The sequence below is a fragment of the Choloepus didactylus genome, chromosome 8, assembly GCF_015220235.1.
Source record: "Choloepus didactylus isolate mChoDid1 chromosome 8, mChoDid1.pri, whole genome shotgun sequence".
Taxonomy (NCBI): Eukaryota; Metazoa; Chordata; class Mammalia; order Pilosa; family Megalonychidae; genus Choloepus; species Choloepus didactylus.
The window spans coordinates 118,713,587-118,720,150 of NC_051314.1; positions in this window are offsets into that span (position 1 = coordinate 118,713,587).

Here is a 6,564-nt window from a genome sequence, read left to right on the forward strand (position 1 = left end):
AGAACAAAAATTGAGAATGTTGGAAGTGAAATTCAAATAGATTGTAAACAGAATTGTAGAAGAAATAGCTTGCCTCTAGAACATTGAGATTTCCACCATTCAAAAGATTATAAATATGCAGTCAGAGGAATTTAGTAAATGTGAACTTATTCACATAAATGAAGAAAGTGTGACCAAAAGGATGAAATTGTCCTAAAGGAAGTGACATCATAAAAAATCTTTTTATTAAAGGAACTCTAGGAGATATATCATAACATTGAGAGTTGACACAAAGTTAGAAAGGCATATGACAATTCACCAAGGCATAGAAAGTATGCTCCCTCCCACAAAAAGAAGACAAGCACTGTTGGAACTATTCTTGATAAGTTATTTTACGAAGAGATAAGACACTATAACTTCTCAATGTTTCTGATGTATTGAAGTATCGCATACTAAATAAACAGTAATTTTACTAATTTTAAAACATTTCTCTATAGTTTTATAACTGACAATATATTTAATGTTTCAACAAAATTTTTGGAGGTCATGAAACAATTGTAATTTTTCCCATTGATTATTAAAATCATTTTCCATGTTCTTAACTTGCATAGCCATTTTTACCACCTTCCACAATCATGCAAAGCAAATACTGCCTGCATATGTATCAGTCAAGGTCTAGCCAGGAGATAGAAGCCATACTATTTACTTTGAACAAGGGGATTTAGTATTAAAAATTAACTAAGGCACAGAAAAAAAAGCCCCAGAGAAGCTGAGGCAGAAAAAAGTCAGAGAAGCTCAGAGAGAAAAGCCAGAGAAGCTGAGAGACAAGGACACACACAAGCTCAGAGAGGGGGGAAAAATTAAGTATAAATTTCTTAACTAGCTGAAAGGATAAAGAACTCTTGATATATCATTGAAATTGCAATTTCATAAAGCAGTTAACACCCCTCTTACTGAAGAAACAAAGGGGAAAGTTTGGAATTATGAAAACTTGGAAATTTAGAGGGGCTCTATGGAGCTAAAATCCGGACTTCCATGAATGAGGTGCTACTCTTCTGTTACTGACATCTCTGATCTCACAGGAGAGCTTGGAATCCAGATCTGTGAAGTCAGGGCACCAGTCAGTTGGTGCTGGTGTTGGGGTACATTGAAGTTCATTCTGCCCCTGATGGAAAAACTGCAAACTGGATTCAGTTGCTGCTACAGGAAGGAACTGTTGCTGCCAAGGTGAAGAAGCATCACTAGGGTGATGCTCTCAGGAACCACCAATAGACAGAAAACAGACAGGAAGGGTCAGGTACCTTCTTCTTCCAGACTACAGTCTCCAGAGAGCACCCCTTGTTGACCTGGAGCCATGTGGCAAAGCAGAAATGTGGTGTGTAGTATACAACTCTCAGCATCACAAAGCAATATAAAGCAGGAAGTTTTGGAGTTGAGAGACAATAACTTAATAATTAGTACACTATTCTAAGAGCATTAGTGGCAGAAAAGTTTAACGGGTTAGGCAAGGTAATGGAATGTGTTTTTGTTTATCAAGGGATAGTGAGAATAGTTTGGCCCTAAAGAGATGTGCTTGTTGATCCAGAATGTGAAAGGAGATAGAAGGATGAAACTTAAATGGTTACAGAAAATTGTAAATGCGGAACATGAACTTTATTTGCTATGCTTTCTCGTACCTGCAAAGTCTAAAAAGAAGTAATGGGTCTGAAAAAGAAGCAGTGAATATGTTTAAAAAAGAAATAGTTCAGCAAAGTTTGCTCAATTTTGATGGACTTATTCTTAAACAAAACTTTAAAAAAACTTGTTAATCCTTTCCTGCCAAAAGTTATGTTAATAAAAACTAGTATTTGGTTTTCTTTCTGTTAAAATGACAAAATTTAGCCTTGGAAGATTTAGAGGTAGGAAAACGTTATTTCTTACTTTCTTTGTAACTGCCCAGATAAAAGAGATCTGGCATTTCTGTGCTTTGTGCTGTCCTTAATTATTTTTTTAATCTCTCCTTTCTGAAAGAGATAAGGTTGCTTCCAATTGTGTTATCTTCTGCTATGTTTATTCAAAATTATTTTATTATCACTTTAATGAATTGGCAGCCAATCAACAGTCATTCATTGTTCCAAGACACATATGATCCTATCCTAATCAAATAACCAAATCTCTTCTGAGCTTTTAAAATTTTGCCTTCCCAAGATCATAGCCTAAATTAAATTTTAAACATTATGATATTTTTAACACTTAAGTGGTCATAGGGATTTCCCAGATGGCCCCTTGGTAATTACAAAGATTTGTTTTTTCACATCATTAAAAGAGAAAGCTAAAAACGAAGTGGTTTTGGTCTGCTCTATATTTTGTAATTATTTCAAAACTATTGTAAGAGGTACATAGGAAGAATTGTCAAACCAAAAACGAAGTGCAGATAAACATTTATTAAAACAAATGTTTCAGATGCTTGTCTGGAAGGATCTGGAAGGAAACTTGCAAATGTGTTCACTTCCTCTAAAGTGTGCTTATCTTTCAGAAAATATTGATAAATTTTTAATGAAGTTGATATATATTTTGCCTTATAAAGAATTTTATTTCCATTCTGATATTATTGGCTACTTTTTAAAATTAACCATAGCCATACTGCTTGTCATCAGCAGGTGTTTTCTCTCTCATGCATGCCTAAGGTTTCTACCATAAGCTACAAATAGAAGTTGGGTCTTCAAAAAATAACAGCTTCAGAGCTTCTTGAGCAGAACTGTACCAGTACTATATTGATACTGCAGTGATTTAACTCATGGGTACAGTTTTATGAGCTAGCATTGCTTAAACACTGTTAGACTATACCAGGAGATTGAACTGTGATTCCCAGATTCTTTTTAGATCAGAAGCAGGTGACTTTGTAAAAACCTACACAGCAAAGATCCTGTGGAAGAAGATCCACATAGCACTAAATGAACTGGTACAGAAAATCTAATAGTGGCCATTTATTTTGGGGAGAATATTGTTGTAATATTCTTAATATTCTATTTTCTGATGGTATATGAGGAAGCTCTTTGTCTTTCTTCAAATTCTATCTCAAGTCCTCAATGTAGCAGACTATGCTTTTGAAAACTGAAAGGAAGCATTCTCTAAATGGTATCTTATTCTCCCTGATCCCTCAGCATTCAAGAACAAATACATCTGCTGAGTCTCTTTACTTTGCATGCCAATATAGTCAATTGTGTAGATTCAATAATAATCTGTCCTTTGTTTTATCAATATACAATTAAACAAATCAGTAATTTAACCATAGCCATACTGATTATGACAGCTATGTCATATTAGAGAATAAATCTCATTTCATTGGGTATAACAAGCCTACCATTAAGGAACAATTATGGTTTTTAATCTGTGGAAACAATGTTAACCAGATTGCAACAGGAAAATGGTCTGGCACCTATTCTATGCCTTTACAGGGTCCCAGCTTTACAGGTGGTAATGAAAGCCACTTCCTAGCAAGGCAGGAACTTCAGCAGATTTGGATGATCTCAGGAGAGAAAAATCCACCCACATTATATGTACTACAGGTGAAATCACTTGCTATGAATTACTCCGGGTTGGTTTCCTAGCCTTGTAATTGAAGACCCAATAACAGAGGCTATTTAAAATGTAAATCTGGTGTGGTAGATCAAATTATGTGCCTCAGGAAAAAAAACATGTTCTTAACCTTAAGCATTCCTGTGGGTGTGAACCCATTGTAAATAGGACCTTTTGAAGATATTATTTTTAGCTAAGATGTGGCCAACTGAATCAAGATGGGTTTTAATCCTATTATTGGAGGCCTTAAAGAGAAGGCCATGGAGAAAAAGACACAGGGAAGGAAAGTAGCTGGAAGTCAAGGGAACTCAGAAGAGAAAGGAGAAGATGCTACCGTGTGTATTGCCATGTGACAGAAATGCCAAGGAAACCCAAAGATTGCTGGCCAGCCAGAAGATACTGACTCCAGGAGGGAGCAAGCCTTCTAGCCTTTGAAACCTTGAACCAATAAATTCTGGTTGTTAAGCCAACCTGTTGTTTGGTATTTGTTTTAGCTAAGAAGCTAAAACACCTGGGTTCCATACAAAATCACCAGGCAGAATTTAATTCTCTGGCCTTAACACTGTATGGCTCTAGATTGGCTGGCCTATAAAGAAGCTTTTAAGTGTTGATTGACACATGTAAATAAGCCAAGCCAAAATACTATGATCCCAGCTATAGTGAAGCTATATATTACAATTTCTGTTAATAAAAATTATCCAAAATGTAGAAACAAGACCAAAAAAATTACTGTGTCCTTTTAATGTCTAACAAGCCCAACTAAGGATTATTTCATCTTCTAGGGAATGTACTTTAATGTGAACTAATATTTACTGTTGATTACACTGCAGACCTGGTGAAGTTGAAGGTTAAGTTGCAGGTTTTTCAGGAAGAGATCAAATTATTTCTTTCCCTTAGCAAAAATAATGCCCGAACTTTTATCTCAAATCTAGCAAATGTATGCCTTTCCGGATGGACTGTTTTATGTCTCCCATTCTTCTGATTCTCCCTTGAACTAACTTACCATCTAACTCATTAATGAGTTCAAAATCAATCATTGACATGTGTTCATTCTATATTTGTATGAAAGTCGTGTTTTAAAAAATTATGCTCTTAAAATTATACTTTGACACTCCTAATAGCTTCTATGATTTCCCTATTCTAATTCAACCTACACACTACTGTCAATCTGGTCCTCCTAAAATACCACTATGTCACTTACTCCCCTCTTGCACCAAACCTCCTAAGAACAGGATAAATTTTCAAAAATCATTAGCCTAGTATTCACAGTTCTTCACTGCTGAGGTGACTTTAGTACCTTATCTTTCACACAAATTCTCTTTTTTAGCCAAATACTGTAATTATTGTCTACCAATTTTTTATATTAAAAATAAATATATATCTGAATTGATTCCTCTGTTCACATCACATCTTGGAAGTTCTCTTCCTTCAAGCCAGCTTATTTTATCTCCTGTAACTCCTTTGGGAAATGGATGCTTGAATTTATAGAATTTAACACAACTTAAAGATGTATCTGTCACTGTATTGTGATAACAGTTTACATTTCATCTATGTAGAAAACATATCAGTCCATTTGTCTGCTTTAGCCAGCAATCTTCTCAGAAATTCTTCCCACAGTCCTTGCTTATTAAGAAATGGACTTTATGATTTTTATCACCAGGCACAGCTGACTGGACAAGAGTGAATACATGACCTAGCTGAGCCAGTAAGTTTCTATCTTCCAGAAATGTATATGGGAACACTGGAATGTTAATCTGTTGTTTGATGGTGCTGGAGCAGAAGGCACCTGACATAGGAAGAATCCAGCAGATTTTTATTGTATGAATAAACGGAAGTTTGTTCTGTAACTCTAGAGCTGAGATGGCCAGTTCCTCCATGTACATAGAAAAGCAAAGGAAAAAAAAATCTGTTGAAAGACAGGAGAATGAAGTAGATGCAAGGTGAGAAGCAGAGATAAAAATTCATGTGAATTGGAAAGATAGTGAAATAACTGTTTTGGGCTATTGAAGACTTTCTTGTTCCAGACTTACTGAGGTTTTTTTGTTTGTTTGTTTAATGCAATTTTTTTTAGATATATTCACATAACATGCAATCATTCAAAGTGTACAATCAGTTGTTCACATTATCATCATATAGTTGTACATTCATCGCCACAATCAATCTTTGAACATTTTCATTACTCCAAAAAATAAAATAAAAATAAAAATAATATCCAAAACATTCCCTTCCCCTTCTCTCCCCCATTGTTCATTTACTTTTTTTAATACAGTTTTATTGAGATATATTCACACCTTACAGTCATCCACAGTGTACAATCGATTATGCACAGCACCATCATGCATTTGTGCGTTCATCACCGGAATCAATTTTTGAACCTTTTTCTTACTCCAAAATAAAAATAAAAGCAAAAAAGAACACCTAGATTTTTCCATCCCTTCCATCCCACCCTATTCATCATCTAATTTTTGTCCCCATGTTTCCACTTGTCTGTCCATACACTGGATAAAGGGCGCGCAAGCCACAAAGTTTTCATGATCACACAGTCAAACTGTGCAAGCTGAAAGTTATATAATCATCTTCAAGAATCAAGGTCACTGGGTTGCAGTTTGACAGGTTCAGGTATTTCCCTCTATCCATTCCAACACACTAAAGATTAAAAGGTGATATCTATAGAGCGCATAAGAATACCCTCCAGAGTGACATCTCAAATCTGTTTGAAATCTCTCAGCCACTGGAACCTTATTTTTTTTAATCTCTCTTCCATCTTTTGATCAAAAAGATCCTCTCAATCCCACAATGCTGGGAACAGGCTCATCTCCAGGAGTCGTTTCTCACATTGCCAGGGGGAGTCAAACCCCTGGGTGTCATGTCCCACATAGTGGGGAGGGTAGTGAGTTCACCTGACAAGTGGGCTTAGAGAGAGGGGACCACATCTGAGCAACACAGAGGCTCTCTGGGGCAGACTCCTAGGCACAATTATAGGTAGGTTTAGCCTCTCCTTTGCAGCAACTAACTTCACAAGGGAGC